General features: G+C 40.1%; 1 long non-coding RNA gene across 18 annotated transcripts; it reads right to left on the bottom strand.

The window, feature by feature from the left end:
- Positions 1 to 11,489: 11,489 nt before the first annotated feature.
- LOC109779089 (uncharacterized) lies at positions 11,490 to 15,455 on the bottom strand. Of its 18 annotated transcripts, none has more exons than XR_006662380.2 (7): positions 15,208 to 15,453; positions 14,727 to 15,109; positions 13,281 to 14,130; positions 12,900 to 12,972; positions 12,282 to 12,380; positions 12,065 to 12,190; positions 11,490 to 11,977 (listed from the first exon to the last, which is right to left on the bottom strand). It is a non-coding gene; the product is annotated as an uncharacterized lncRNA (long non-coding RNA). The 18 variants fall into 18 exon arrangements; XR_002236781.4 differs by having other exon boundaries at positions 12,282 to 12,365; positions 15,208 to 15,452; XR_012183315.1 differs by having other exon boundaries at positions 12,065 to 12,365; positions 12,900 to 13,407; positions 13,528 to 13,611; positions 14,051 to 14,130; positions 15,208 to 15,452.
- Positions 15,456 to 15,767: the final 312 nt, after the last annotated feature.

The following is a 15,767-nucleotide window of genomic DNA, read 5'->3' as shown; positions in this document are numbered from 1 at the left end:
TGGCTTGTCATCGGGGTTGTGCATGATGTGAATATTTTGTGTGGTGAAGATGGAGCATAGCCAGACTATATGATTTTGTAGGGATAACTTTCTTTGGCCTTGTTATTTTGAAAAGACATGATTGCTTTATTGGTAGGCTTGAAGTATTATTGTTTTTATGTCAAATGATAGACTATTGCTTTGAATCACTCGTATCTTAATATTCATGCCATGATTAGATACATGATCAAGATTATGCTAGGTAGCATTCCACATCAAAAATTATCTTTTTTATCATTTACCTACTCGAGGACGAGCAGGAATTAAGCTAGGGGATGCTCATACGTCTCCATCGTATCTATAATTTTTTATTGTTCCATGCCAATATTCTACAACTTTCTTATACTTTTGGCAACTTTTTATATTATTTTTGGGACTAACATATTGATCCAATGCCCGGTGCCAGTTCCTGTCTGTTGCATGTTTTATGTTCCGCAGAAACCCCGTATCAAACGGAGTCCAAACGGGATAAAAACGGACGGAGAATTATTTTGGAATATTTGTGATTTTTGGGAAGTAAAATCAACGCGAGACGGTGCCCGAGGTGGCCACGAGGGTGGGGCCCACGCCCACTCCAGGCAGGCGCGCCCCTGACCCTCGTGGGCCACCCATAAGGCGGTTGATGCTCTACTTTGGCCGAAATAAAGCTAATTTTTGGAAAAAGATCTGGGCGAAGGTTTCAATCCAATCGGAGTTACGGATCTCCAGATATAAAAGAAACGGTGCCAGGGCAGAATACGAGAGCGCAGAAAAAGAGAGAGACAGAGAGACAGATCCAATCTCGGAGGGGCTCTCGTCCCTCCCACGCCATGGAGGCCAAGGACCAGAGGGGAAACCCTTCTCCCATCTAGGGAGGAGGTCAAGGAAGAAGAAGACGAAGGGCCCCCCTCTCCCCTTCTCTTCCGGTGGCACCGGAACGCTGCCATGGCCATCATCATCACCGCAATCTTCACCAACAACTTCACCGCCATCATCACCAACTCTCCCCCCCCCTCTATGCAGCGGTGTAACCTCTCTCTTACCCGCTGTAATCTCTACTTAAACATGGTGCTCAACGCTATATATTATTTCCCAATGATGTATGGCTATCCTATGATGTTTGAGTAGATCCGTTTTGTCCTATGGGTTATTTGATGATCAAGATTGGTTTGAGTTGCATGTTTTATTATTGGTGCTGTCCTATGGTGCTCTCCGTGTCGCGCAAGCGTGAGGGATTCCCGTTGTAGGGTGTTGCAATACGTTCATGATTCGCTTATAGTGGGTGGCGTGAGTGAACAGAAGCACAAACCCGAGTAAGTAGGTTGTTTGCGTATGGGATAAAGAGGACTTGATACTTTAATGCTATGGTTGGGTTTTACCTTAATGATCTTTAGTAGTTGCGGATGCTTGCTAGAGTTCCAATCATAAGTGCATATGATCCAAGTAGAGAAAGTATGTTAGCTTATGCCTCTCCCTCAAATAAAATTGCAATAATGATTACCGGTCTAGTTATCGATTGCCTAGGGACAAATAACTTTCTCGTAACAACAAGCTCTTTACTAAAACTAATTTAGTTGTGTCTTTATCTAAACAGCCCCTACTTTTTATTTATGCTTTCTTTATTTTCTTGCAAACCTATCCAAAAACACCTACAAAGTACTTCTAGTTTTATACTTGTTCTAGGTAAAGCGAACGTCAAGCGTGCGTAGAGTTGTATCGGTGGTCGATAGAACTTGAGGGAATATTTGTTCTACCTTTAGCTCCTCGTTGGGTTCGACACTCTTACTTATCGAAAGAGGCTACAATTGATCCCCTATACTTGTGGGTTATCAATGAGTAATGTCATAATGATCTATCGACTAGCCTAGCCTCGGCTTATATAACATACCGGAGGCCTAGGATAACAAGAGTCCTAGTCGAATACGCTGGTGGAGAGGAGTCCTTGTCTTGATCACGAAGTCTTGTGTAATACTCCTTGTATACGGCATGGGCTGCCCGAAGTGGCCCATGAGTAAACCGCCATGGGGGTCCTCGGCCCGATCCACCTGATCGGGAGATGACGTGGTGAGTACCCCCTAGTCCAGGACACCGTCAGTAGCCGCTGAACCGGTCTTGAAGTTGGGGACGCTCCTTGATTCTTCCGAACTGTTCTTCATCTTCGGTCGTCAGTCTTGAAAACTGGTTCAACAAATCTTCTTATCTTCGATCTTGAGGATTGCCGAAGTAAATCCGAAGAGTTTACACGCCGGGTATCCAAGGAGCCCCTTTAAGTTATCAGCCTTTATCAATGCCTTGTTATTTTTACGCCCACCTCAGGTTTGAAGTTGTTCCTGTGCGGCGGTGTTCTCTTGCGTCCGAGCTCCAACGCCGGACTGCATTCGAGGTATCTTTTGCAGCCGAGCACCAACGCCGGACTGTATCCGAGCTCCAACGCCGGACTATATTCGAGGTGTCATAGATCACTTTGGCTTGAAGAAGTTTAAAGGAGGTTAGGCGAGCTTAATGCCGGAAATGCCCTCTATAGAGCCAGCCACTTGCATCCGAGCTTTATGCCGGGCTACTTCCGAGGTGATGCACCACCTCGGGCTTGGGCTGATTTTTTATGCGTGTAAATTTATTTGATGTCAATATGTATAACCAGTAGCCCTCAAGGTGTGTGTCAGTCTAAAACCTGAGATGCACCTGAAGGAAAACATGAAACTGCTGATCCTAGTAGCCCCTGAGACTCAGGTCGATGCGCAAAATCGGCCTAAGGATCAACTCCTAGCTCGGCAGCATACGTAGGAATGGAAACACAATGTAATATATTAGAGATAATAGTCATCGGCGAACGGGCCCTTGAGAGAGGGTCTTGAGAAGTTGCCGCAATATATTAGCTTGACGCCAGATAGGTCCAGATGGTACCTATTGCCGTCCGAAGACGCGTTTGCCCATAGTTCGGTCAAGCCGAACACTAAGCACTTTGAATTTTCTGTATTGAACAGGCAACGCAGTAGCCCCCGAGACACTGGTCGGGTGGCAACACCAGACCAGGGGATCGATGTGCCCCTTTAATATTTGTAAATAATAAGCCCGAAGCCCAGTAGCCCCCGAGCCTTAATGCGGGCATGGGTGGCCGAATTAGGATCGATATCCATAGTAAAATCACAAATTATGTGTAATGATTCTATGTATCCAAGTACTCTACATCATTAAGGCTCGAATCCGTATTGTACAAAACTTTGTTAACCGACCGTTGGCTTCAACCTCTTCGGCCAGTAGCCGAGGAGTGTTTTCCTACTTTATAAATCCGTTATAAGGGCAAAGATTTATGGAAAACAAGGCAATCTGGCCATAAGGTTTTATAAACAAAGGTACACGGAGAGAAATGTTATATTACGTTTTAACGTAAGAAACATCTTCCAAAGAAAATAGTCCCGCTATCGGTTCCTTTCGTTGGGATGTCATGCTAAGCATGATCATGAAACCTCACCTCCGATCAATGCGGGAGAAAAATATTGAGGATTTAGTTCGGGGAATGATAACCCACAAGTATAGGGGATCGGAACAGTTTTCGAGGGTAGAGTATTCAACCCAAATTTATTGATTCGACACAAGGGGAGCCAAAGAATATTCTCAAGTATTAGCAGTTGAGTTGTCAATTCAACCACACTTGGATAACTTAGTATCTGCAGCAAAGTATTTAGTAGCAAAGTAGTATGATAGTAACGGTAACGGTAGCAAAAGTAATATTTTGGGGTTTTGTAGTGATTGTAACAGTAGCAACGTTAAAGTAAATAAGCAAAGAGCAATATGTGAAAAGCTCGTAGGCATTGGATCGGTGATGGAGAATTATGTCGGATGCGATTATTCATGCAACAGTTATAACATAGGGTGACACAGAACTAGCTCCAATTCATCAATGTAATGTAGGCATGTATTCCGAATATAGTCATACGTGCTTATGGAAAAGAACTTGCATGACATCTTTTGTCCTACCCTCCCGTGGCAGCGGGGTCCTAGCGGAAACTAAGGGATATTAAGGCCTCCTTTTAATAGAGTACCGGACCAAAGCATTAACACATAGTGAATACATGAACTCCTCAAACTACGGTCATCACCGGGAGTGGTCCCGATTATTGTCACTTCGGGGTTGCCGGATCATAACACATAGTAGGTGACTATAGACTTGCAACATACGACCAAGAACTCACATATATTCATGAAAACATAATAGGTTCAGATCTGAAATCATGGCACTCGGGCCCTAGTGACAAGCATTAAGCATAGCAAAGTCATAGCAACATCAATCTCAGAACATAGTGGATACTAGGGATCAAACCCTAACAAAACTAACTCGATTACATGATAAATCTCATCCAACCCATCACCGTCCAGCAAGCCTACGATGGAATTACTCACGCACGGCGGTGAGCATCATGAAATTGGTGATGGAGGATGGTTGATGATGACGATGGCGACGGATTCCCCTCTCCGGAGCCCCGAACGGACTCCAGATCAGCCCTCCCGAGAGGGTTTAGGGCTTGGCGGTGGCTCCGTATCGTAAAAAATGATGAATCCTTCTCTCTGATTTTTTCTCCCCGAACATGAATATATCGAGTTAGAGTTGAGGTCAGTGGAGCTCCTGGGGGCCCACGAGGCAGGGGCGTGCCCAGGGGGGCAGGCGCGCCTCACCCTCGTGGAAAGGGTGTGGGCCCCCTGGCCTTGATTCTTTCACTGGTATTTTTTATTATTTCCAAAAATAATCTCCGTGAAGTTTCAGGTCATTCCGAGAACTTTTGTTTCTGCACAAAGATAACACCATGGCAATTCTGCTGAAAACAGCGTCAGTCGGGGTTAGTTCCATTCAAATCATGCAAGTTAGAGTCCAAAACGAGGGCAAAAGTGTTTGGAAAAGTAGATACGACGGAGATGTATCAACTCCCCCAAGCTTAAACCTTTGCTTGTCCTCAAGCAATTAAGTTGATAAACTGAAAGTGATAAAGAAAAACTTTTACAAACTCTGTTTACTCTTGTTGTTGTAAATATGTAAAGCCAACATTCAAGTTTTCAGCAAAGATTATGAACTAACCATATTCACAATAACTCTTAGGTCTCATGTTTACTCATATCAATGGCATAATTAACTAGCGAGCAATAATAATAAATCTCGGATGACAACACTTTCTCAAAACAATCATGATATGATATAACAAGATGGTATCTCGCTAGCCCTTTCTGAGACCGCAAAACATAAATGCAGAGCACCTTTAAAGATCAAGGACTGACTAGACATTGTAATTCATGGTAAAAGAGATCCAGTCATAGTCATACCCAATATAAATTAACAGTAATGGATGCAAATGACAGCGGTGCTCTCCAGCTGGTGCTTTTTAATAAGAGGGTGATGACTCAACATAAAAGTAAATAGATAGGCCCTTCGCAGAGGGAAGCAGGGATTTGTAGAGGTGCCAGAGCTCAGTTTTAAAATAGAGATAAATAATATTTTGAGCGGCATACTTTCATTGTCAACATAACAACCAAGAAATGGCGATATCTTCCATGCTACACACATTATAGGCGGTTCCCAAACAGAATGGTAAAGTTTATACTCCCCCTCCACCAACAAGCATCAATCCATGGCTTGCTCGAAACAACGAGTGCCTCCAACTAGCAACAGCCCCGGGGGAGTTTTGTTTGTAATTATTTTGATTTGATTTGCATAAAGCATGGGACTGGGCATCCCGGTGACCAGCCATTTTCTCGTGAGTGAGGAGCGGAGTCCACTCCTCTTGAGAATAACCCGCCTAACATGGAAGATACAGACAGCCCTGGTTGATACATGAGCTATTCGAGCATACAAAACAGAATTTCATTTGAAGGTTTAGAGTTTGGCACATACAAATTTACTTGGAACGGCAGGTACATACCGCATATAGGAAGGTATAGTGGACTCATATGGCATAACTTTGGGGTTTAAGGAATTGGATGCACAAGAAGTATTCCCGCTTAGTACAAGTGAAGGCTAGCAAAAGACTGGGAAGCGACCAACTAGAGAGCGACAACAGTCATGAACATGCATTAAAATTAATGAACATTGAGTGCAAGCATGAGTAGGATATAATCCACCATGAACATAAATATCGTGAAGGCCATGTTGGTTTGTTTCAACTACATGTGTGAACATGTGCCAAGTCAAGTCACTTGAATCATTCAAAGGAGGATACCACCCCATCATACCACATCACAACCATTTTAATAGCATGTTGGCACGCAAAGTAAACCATTATAAACTCCTAGCTAATTAAGCATGGCATAAGCAACTATAATCTCTAATTGTCATTGCAAACATGTTTATTCATAATAAGCTGAATCAGGAATGATGAACTAATCATATTTACAAAAACAAGAGAGGTCGAGTTCATACCAGCTTCTCTCATCTCAATCAGTCCATCATATATCGTCATAATTGCCTTTCACTTGCAAGACCGAACGATGTGAATAATAATAATAGTGCACGTGCATTGCACTAAGCTGAAATCTGCAAGCATTCAATAAACAGGAGAAGACAAGGGAATACAGGCTCTTGGTTAAATCAACAATAAAGCATATAAGAGCCACTTCAACATTTTCATTATGGTCTTCTCCTGTCGACCCCCAAAGGAAAGAAAAGAAATAAAAACTATTTACACGGGAAAGCTCCCAACAAGCAAAAGAAGAACAGGAAATATTTTTGGGTTTTCTTTTTAGTTACTACTATTACAAGCAAGAAAGCAAACTAGCTAGACGCTACAACTAATTTTTTTGGTTTTTCTTAAGGTTTTTCAAACACACAAGAAGAAAGCAAGAAAAAGAAAATAAACTAGCATGGATATTACAGTGAAAAAGTATGAGCACCGACAACTAGCATGAGTGTGTGAATATAAATGTAATGTCGGTGAGAGATACGTACTCCCCCAAGCTTAGGCTTTTGGCCTAAGTTGGTCTATTGCCACAGCTGGCCTCGCGGATATCCAAAGTTATAGTTGGGGTCGTACTGAGATGCAGGAGTTATTGCATCGTGGGCTGCAGCTTGGAGGCGAGCTATCTCGGCCCTCCTCTCATACTCGTTCACCTCCTCCCTGGTTATGAAATATCTCCCCTTTGCCTGAAAGTCAAAGAAAGTATAAGCAGGGAGAGCGACGTGATAGGTGCGTCGTCTGTCAAAGATTAATCGGTACTGGAGGAACTGATCGTTCCTCTCGATAAAACGATGACGAACCATAGCCTCATAATCTAAATAAGCAGGAGGCAACTCAATATCATCCTCACGTATGGCTACACCAAGAAAATTAGCTAAACGGGTTGCATAAATTCCACCAAAGAAATCTCCATTAAATCTATTATTATGCAACCTACGTGCAACAATGGCTCCCAAATTATAATGTTTATCTCATAATACAGCACTCCTAAGAACAATGAGGTCAGGGACACACATGTGACATGTTTCATCCTTACCACGTGATGATGAAAATTCAAACCTCCTCACAAAGGAATTAGTGAGATAGTGGTACTGACGGCACTTATCTACCTCGAAGCTCACAAGATCAGCGTTATGCACATATGCGTTAAATTCTTCCTTGATTCCCGCTCGATCCATGAAGTCCTCTGAAGGCCATTCACAAGCCCGCACTTGAGCGTCCCTTGGTGGTTCATCGTCGGCATCGCGCATTGCAAGCCTGGGTCCTTGCTTCCTTGAAGGGCCACCTTGGTACATTTTCCTAAACATATTTCTTCCTGTGAAAAATTTCTGAAAATTTAGTAACTTCAGATAAAAGTGAACCAAACTCGACAAAATTGATAGCAACTACTCCCATAAGTGCCTAGAGACTATATCATGCATTAGAACTACTTGGAACCATATAAATTTGACATGCAAGCTCAAGAACATGGTCACCTAGGCAGCACAAATTTGCAATGAATAAAGCACTAGAACAAAAACTAATTGGACCATTGGAGGAGTCACATACCAAGGAACAATCCCCCAAAGCAGTTTTGTGAGAGGTGCTTTGAGCAAGGAGATCGAAAATCGCAGCAAAATGAGCTAGAACTCGTGCTTGAGCTGGTTGGTGATTTTTTTGGGAGGAAGAAGGAGTGTGTGGGTGCAGGAATAAGTGGAGGGGAGCCACCATGGGCCCATGAGGCAGGGGGCGCGCCTAGGGGGGTGGGCGCGCCCTGGACCCTCGTGGCCAGGTGCTTGCTCCCCCTGATGTGTTCTCAGTGCCAGATATTCTCAAATATTCCAAAAAAAATCATATTTCAATTTCGGGGCATTTGGAGAACTTTTATTTTCGGAGTATTTTTTATTGCACGGATAATTCAGAAAACAGACAGAGAATACTATTTTTACTTTATTTAATCTAAATAACAGAAGGTAAAAGGAGGGTACAGAAGGTTGTGCCTTCTAACTTCATCCATCTCATGCTCATCAAAAGAAATCCACTAACAAGGTTGATCAAGTCTTGTTAACAAACTCATTCCGAATCGCATGAAACCGGAGAATTTTCGAATAGCACTAGGTTACCTCAACGGGGATATGCACGTCCCCAATAATAAGAATATCATATTTCTTCTTGACGGTAGGTAGAGGAAATTCAAAACCTCCAAAAATAATCGATGGAATTTTTTCAATAGAGTTTATACTATGAACTTGAGGTTGTTTCCTCGGAAAGTGTACCGTATGCTCATTACCATTAATATGAAAAGTGACATTGCCTTTGTTGCAATCAATAACAGCCCCTGCAGTATTCAAAAAGGGTCTTCCAAGAATAATAGACATACTATCATCCTCGGGAATATCAAGAATAACAAAGTCCGTTAAAATAGTGACATTTGCAACCACAACAGGCACATCCTCACAAATACCGACAGGTATAGCAGTTGATTTATCAGCCATTTGCAAAGATATTTCAGTAGGTGTCAACTTATTCAAATCAAGTCTACGATATAAAGAGAGAGGCATAACACTAACACCGGCTCCAAGATCACATAAAGCAGTTCTAACATAGTTTCTTTTAATGGAGCATGGTATAGTTGGTACCCCTGGATCTCCAAGTTTCTTTGGTATCCACCCTTAAAAGTATAATTAGCAAGCATGGTGGAAATTTCAGCTTCCGGTATCTTTCTTTTATTTGTAATAATTTCTTTCATATACTTAGCATAAGGATTCATTTTAAGCATATCAGTCAAACGCATACGCAAAAAGATAGGTCTAATCATTTCAGCAAAGCGCTCAAAATCCTCATCATCCTTTTTCTTGGATGGTTTGGGAGGAAAAGGCATGGGTTTCTGTACCCATGGTTCTCTTTCTTTACCGTGCTTCCTAGCAACGAAGTCTCTCTTATCATAACGTTGATTCTTCGATTGTGGGTTATCAAGATCAACAAGAGGTTCAATCTCTACATCATTGTTATTGCTAGGTTGAGCATCAACATGAACATCATCATTAACGTTATCACTAGGTTTATGTTCATTACCAGATTGTGTTTCAGCATCAGAGATAGAAATATCATTGGGATTCTCAGGTGTGTCTACAATAGGTTCACTAGAAGCATGCAAAGTCCTATCATTTTTCTTTTTCTTCCTCTTAGAAGGACTAGGTGCATCTACATTAGTTCTCTGAGAATCTTGCCCAATTCTCTTAGGGTGGCCCTTAGGATACAAAGGTTCCTGAGTCATTTTACTCCCTCTAGTCATAACTCTAACAGCATTATCATTCTTCTTACTATTTGAGCAAATCATTTTGAGCTTTAAGCACTTGTTCTACTTGAGTGGTAACCATAGAAGCATGTTTACTAATGAGTTTGAGTTCACATTTAACTCTAGACATATAATCACTCAAGTGCTCAATCATATAAGCATTGCGTTTCAATTGTCTACCAACATAAGCATTGAAGTTTTCTTGTTTGACAATAAAATTATCAAATTCATCTAAGCATTGGCTAGCAAACTTATAACAAGAAATATCACCTTCATCAAATCTATAGAGAGAATTTACCTTTACTACCTGTGTCGGGTTATCAAGACCATGTATTTCTTCAACAGGCGGCAAATTAAGACCGTGTATTTCTTCAATATGCGGTAAATTCTTAACATCATCAGCTTTAATACATTTTTCTTTCATAGATTTCTTTGCCTCTTGCATATCTTCAGGACTGAGAAATAGAATACCCCTTTTCTTCGGAGTTGGCTTAGGAGTTGGTTCAGGAAGTGTCCAATTATTTTCACTAGTTGTCAACCCGTGCAGATGCACGGGCTAGCCGCTCTAGGTTACACTTAAGCACAATAAAGCTTATATTATTATAATTAAATATTATATTTGCAAAGTTATTCTGAATTTAAATACATCATGAAAATTTTGGATTATAAATATAAAATAATATATTTTGGGGGGATGTATATCATTGAGAAATGTTGTTAGATAAGAGAAGAGGCTGAAAAAAATCATTAGATGTAATGTGCCGCTTTAAAGTTGATGTTGGCACAACTGCAAGGTAAGCATGTAGAGATTATATATGACATATATAGTTGCCAAGTTACCAACTTAAAGTGTTCATGCACCCTTGCCTACCATGATGCTTTCTTCTAGGTAACGATTTCTATTGGCTTAATCTCCACATTACAGTTTTATGAGGTACAAAATTTGGAGGAACCAAACTGTTTATTTCATAACTGTTTTTCTATGACAACAATGTACGTGAAAGGAAAGATAGTGAGAGGCAAGATTATATGGATTTGGTTTGTAGCTTAGGAAAATGTTGTTGATAAAGTGCATGCAAGTAATTAAGAATGGGTGAAATCTCATCAACTGTGCTCATTAAAGCGTATATGAAAAATGTAAATTTGAGTTAACAATAGGAAGGCAGACGGGTGAGAATAACATATTATGCCAAGGACGATAGTGATTCTGTTGTCGAGTACAACAACAAAACCATAATTACACCCACGAACAAAATAGACTGATAAACCAATGTGTTGGTATACATCATGTTTGGTAAGCAGCAGCTTTGCATGTTTGGTTTAGCATGCATTGATCATGTTCTGCGGATGACATGTTGGATGCAGCAAAATCTGGGTAGCAAAGAAGAAATAAGCCAGGGATACTTACATTTTCTTGCTTGTTACTCCCTCCATTCCTTGATATAAGGTGTATAGATCTTTGAGAAAAAAATCTGAAATATAAGGTGTATTGCATTGCATCACTTGTTTGGATATTTTTTTTAGGGATTTGATTACATTTCCTTATATCAGGCAAGCTCCTCTATTTTCTCATGTCAATTAGTAGGCTGTAATCCCTCCCAAAATTTGTGAAATTTTCCCTCCACATGCGTTCTTTAATTTCCGCGCCAAAAACTATATGCCCTATATTTAGGAATGGAGGGAGTATTTAAAATCCCCTCAATTTTTTTCTTTTGCTCAGAATGCCATAAAAATGCATAGGACAAAAAAGGACATAAGTGAAAAACATAAGGGAATATAGATGTAGACCTTGGTCCAGCAATTTAATCTTGCTCCAGCAAGTCATATCACACAATGACGTTTCTCACATTCCTAAGTCCAGTTACTAAATAACATCAGGAAGCACAGGAAATTAATTGTTGATGCTAACTGGGATATATACTCCCTCCGTCTCAAAATAAGTGACTCAACTTTGTACTAACTTTATACTAAAGCTGGTACAAAGTTGAGTCACTTATTTTGGGATGGAAGGAGTATTACTTAGCGGCCTTGTCCCTTCCGGACTTGGGCAATCGCGGGCATGTGTTCTGTTCTTCTGTCCGGTAGATCTAGTAGCAAGCTTAGTCTAGCCAGCCTCGTTTGGTGCGTCCTCATGAATCAAAGGTGCTTTAATCCTTGTAGCGCGAAGAAGTCCTCCCAGAGCAACCTAAATGGTACTGTAGCAATTACTTGCTTCTTGCACAAACGTGCCAGACAGTACAAACTGCACAAAATTCTCTTCAAGAATCAAATATATATCCACTGAAAAGCAAATAAATTAAGAGCCAATACAAAACTGCTATTCTAGTACCTTACGCTGATCAATCCTTTCTTATCACCATGCTTTTTATGCTTCCGCAACCACATGTAAGCTCCATTGACAATCATCGCTCATCGGCATGAACTGGGCACTTCTCTGATAGACCTAACCACATTACTGCACTCATGAAGTGTAGCAATAAGAACATTGTGCGCCAATGCATCCTCTGGTTGGTGTCAACGCTGGCCAGCCAACCCGCGACTATTACCAGATAGATCGATCTGAAGAACATAAGCATCATAGATGATAGTCGTCAACCCGTCCATCTGCACGGCCTAGCATTTTACAACACCTAAAGATAAAGGTACTAAAATCATTTATTAGATACACAATGTTTACATACATAAACTACATTTATTATATCAGTCTCTTGAACCAATCGATTGGTAACATGCAAATTTTGGTATACTTAGGAAGAATGTATATTTTGTCATACTAAATGCTAAGAAAAATGATCCAAATTCAGAGGTACACAAAATCATAATTATAGTCATGAAAGAAAACACATGACATAAAAGGCATTTTTATCTCTTCCCAAAATAGGATAAAAAATTAGTGAACAATTAGACTTCACAATGGTTCATATATGAATACATTGTATGACACCTATGTCTTATTAGTGAAAAATTAGTGAACAATTAGACTTTACAAATATTACCTATGTCTTATAAGTTTGATACATGTGCCACCTAATAAATTTCCAAAAAGGAAACATGAGATATCCTATGATGGCGGCACCATCATGTATTTCATTCTAGTTTTCTAGTTTAGAGACAACCTAAGATTTGACTACTGATACGGAGAATCGCCTTAATAAGGAAATTACCAGGTGATACCATACGCATAAGAATTGTTCTTCGGAATTTCATCACCATATTAAGAAGTATTAAAGCAGAGGTCTGTAGAAAAAAATCAGCCATTAATGAGTGCGAGCACTACTAAGACAACTGTAGCACACGATAACGAACAATATATGTACAATCCGGTCACTTTGAAAAGTTAAAATGATTTACATAATATATTAGAGAATTGTGCCAGCTAGACTACTGATCATGAAGTAAAATATTTAGAGAAAGATCTTTACAAAAGCCAACTATTATCGGTACAAAATTTGGAAGGGTGGTCACCGAAAAGAAATTCCTTTCTAACCGAATACAATACTGATCAAATTAGACCATCGATAGTAACTTGCGTAAGATAATATTACCTACGACAAAATCACCGGATAGAGGGCTCCCTCAGTATTAATGTATTAATCCTCGCTCAAGAACACATAATTGAAGTATTGTAACGAATGCCCGAAATGAAAATTTATATATGTCAGCAAATACAAACTACAAAAGGGCATGTTATTAATACACCAAAGAATAATTTGAGCAAATTCGATCGTAGCAGTTCTGAACATGCAAGATTAGCATCACAAATCATAGCTTCTATAACATCAGAGACCGTACCTTTGGCAGTGTGTCAGTTTCTCATTCCAGCACACAAACATTGTCATGTACCAGCTGTTTGTAGAGCTCCATCCGAATGAGAATCTGCATCTTCTTTAGTTATTATTTCTCTTAACAGTTAGGATAGCGTTATAACTAAGTGGATGAGTTGTTAGATTTTTAGCTGGTGATGTCTCTTATTAGATTTAACCTGGAATCAAAAAAAATCTAGAAGTTACTGATCTGTTGGCTTTCCTTCAACAACTTTTTAATTAGAAGGAGCTCCTAACATAGAGGATCTACAAACATAAAGTCTATGTCATGGCATATGGATTTGCTATTAACTTATTGTTGTGTATATATGTTTGCGCCAAATCAAAATCAAATGGAAGCATTGTACATCATTATTCCAAGGAAATAAGGTAAGAGCATGCATCTTCATTCTTCAACCAGAGAGTTATGCTCGGTGTTCAGTGCATATTAAAATTTAGTGCTACAATTGATATTCCTCCAGATTATGCTTTCTCATACAGCAAATTGGCACCTCATCTCCATAGGAGCTGTGAAATCTTTACTTTGGTCTCTCTTTCCCCTGTTTGCAAATCAATTTATGTTTCACCCCATCTGCACAGTAGAAGTAAAGGGACACGATTAGCCGATGATATTCAACTCGACATAAACTCTGTTTGCACCTACAGATGACATCGACTACTCTGTATGCACCTATAGATGACAGAGACTACTCTGTATGCACTTGACATTAACTTTCCTATAAAATAAATATACACATATAGCAATACTTACATCCTTTTAATATGTAATACACAGATATCAAATATCGGACAGTTGCTGATGTTACTATAAAAACACGACTGAAAGAATCTACATCAGTTTTGTTGAGCTTCTCACCCAGTAGTCTAAAATTAAATTTTCTATCCCAGTATATTCCAAGAGTTTTAACTGTTAGCAACCACGGTATTTGTACTCATTTACTTCCTTTTGATATACTCACTCAATCTGAATCACAGTATCTTCAATCTTTGAGATCCCATCAATTGTCTATTTTTCCTCAAACGCTTTGCTAACTTGCATTGACCAGCTTATCACCGTATTAGTTGTACATATATTCCACTTCCATGTGGTGGAGAATAGAAGATAAATGTGGCAGCGGAAGATCTATACATTAATAGAAAGATATGATTGCACCAATGAATACTAACCTGTCTGACATCCTAGCTCGCTTTTATGCATGCATCCATGACGTACATGGTGTATATATATGCTACGACATGGATCTGATCATGTAGTCTGCGATCGAAGCAGCTTCTTGAATGCCACGCGTACTGAGCTACAGGCGATGGGTTACTCCCGCTTCTCCAACATCTCTTGTGCGACGGAGATATGTGGCCGGGGAAACCTGGCTAGGACGTTAGACGACTTGTGACTCCCGAGGTAATCGTATATAGTCAAGAGATATTAATTATAGGTACACCTGATGGTCATAGTTGTGCTCCGATCCGATCTCCGTAAGGCATCCAGAAATTGTACTTTAAAAGATTGAGGGTTTGATCCAAATCGTGATTAGGAGGAATCTGAGAACAACCTGGTCAAAATAGAGATGCAAAACAATTAAATTCGAATCTAAATTAAAATATTGGATGACGAAATAGCAAAAAATACAAAATAGATTTAGGAACGAACCTGATCTAGATCAGGAAAGCAAATTTGAGGCAGTAAGCCTCTTGACCACGCCAGATTTATGGCCCCGCTTGTTGTTCAGATCCATGGCCGCGCTTGCTTTGCATTAGTTTGGTTTCTAGGGTAGAGAGATTCGTGAGAGGAAAGAGTGGAGAGGAAGGGACCGTGGGCTAGATATTTGGTTTTCCATGGGGAGAGAGAGATGGACGGATGGAATACTTTCCATCGTGGGGAGAGAGAGAAAAAAGGAGGGACGGTAGAATACTTTCCATATTGAGATTAGAATCCGGTTCTTCTGGCATCTATTGGTTTTTCTTTTGTTAGCTAATCTAAACCGTTATAATTCGGTCCCATCTGATAAACGGCTTCTAATTTCTGATTAACGTGGTAATTACTTGGGAGTCTGTAATTAGTATAGGTATATATAGAGGTATAGATTAGTCAACATATTATTCAATAGCAATTCAGGTTGATCAACTGTTCTTTCCCTGAAAACACAACAAGCACAACTATCCAGGTGGTCTCTGAAAGCATCGGTTAGTTCATTATAAAAGATATCATGT

Source organism: Aegilops tauschii, chromosome 1 (assembly GCF_002575655.3).
Source record: "Aegilops tauschii subsp. strangulata cultivar AL8/78 chromosome 1, Aet v6.0, whole genome shotgun sequence".
NCBI lineage: Eukaryota > Viridiplantae > Streptophyta > Magnoliopsida > Poales > Poaceae > Aegilops > Aegilops tauschii.
This window is presented reverse-complemented; position numbering and strand designations above follow the sequence as displayed.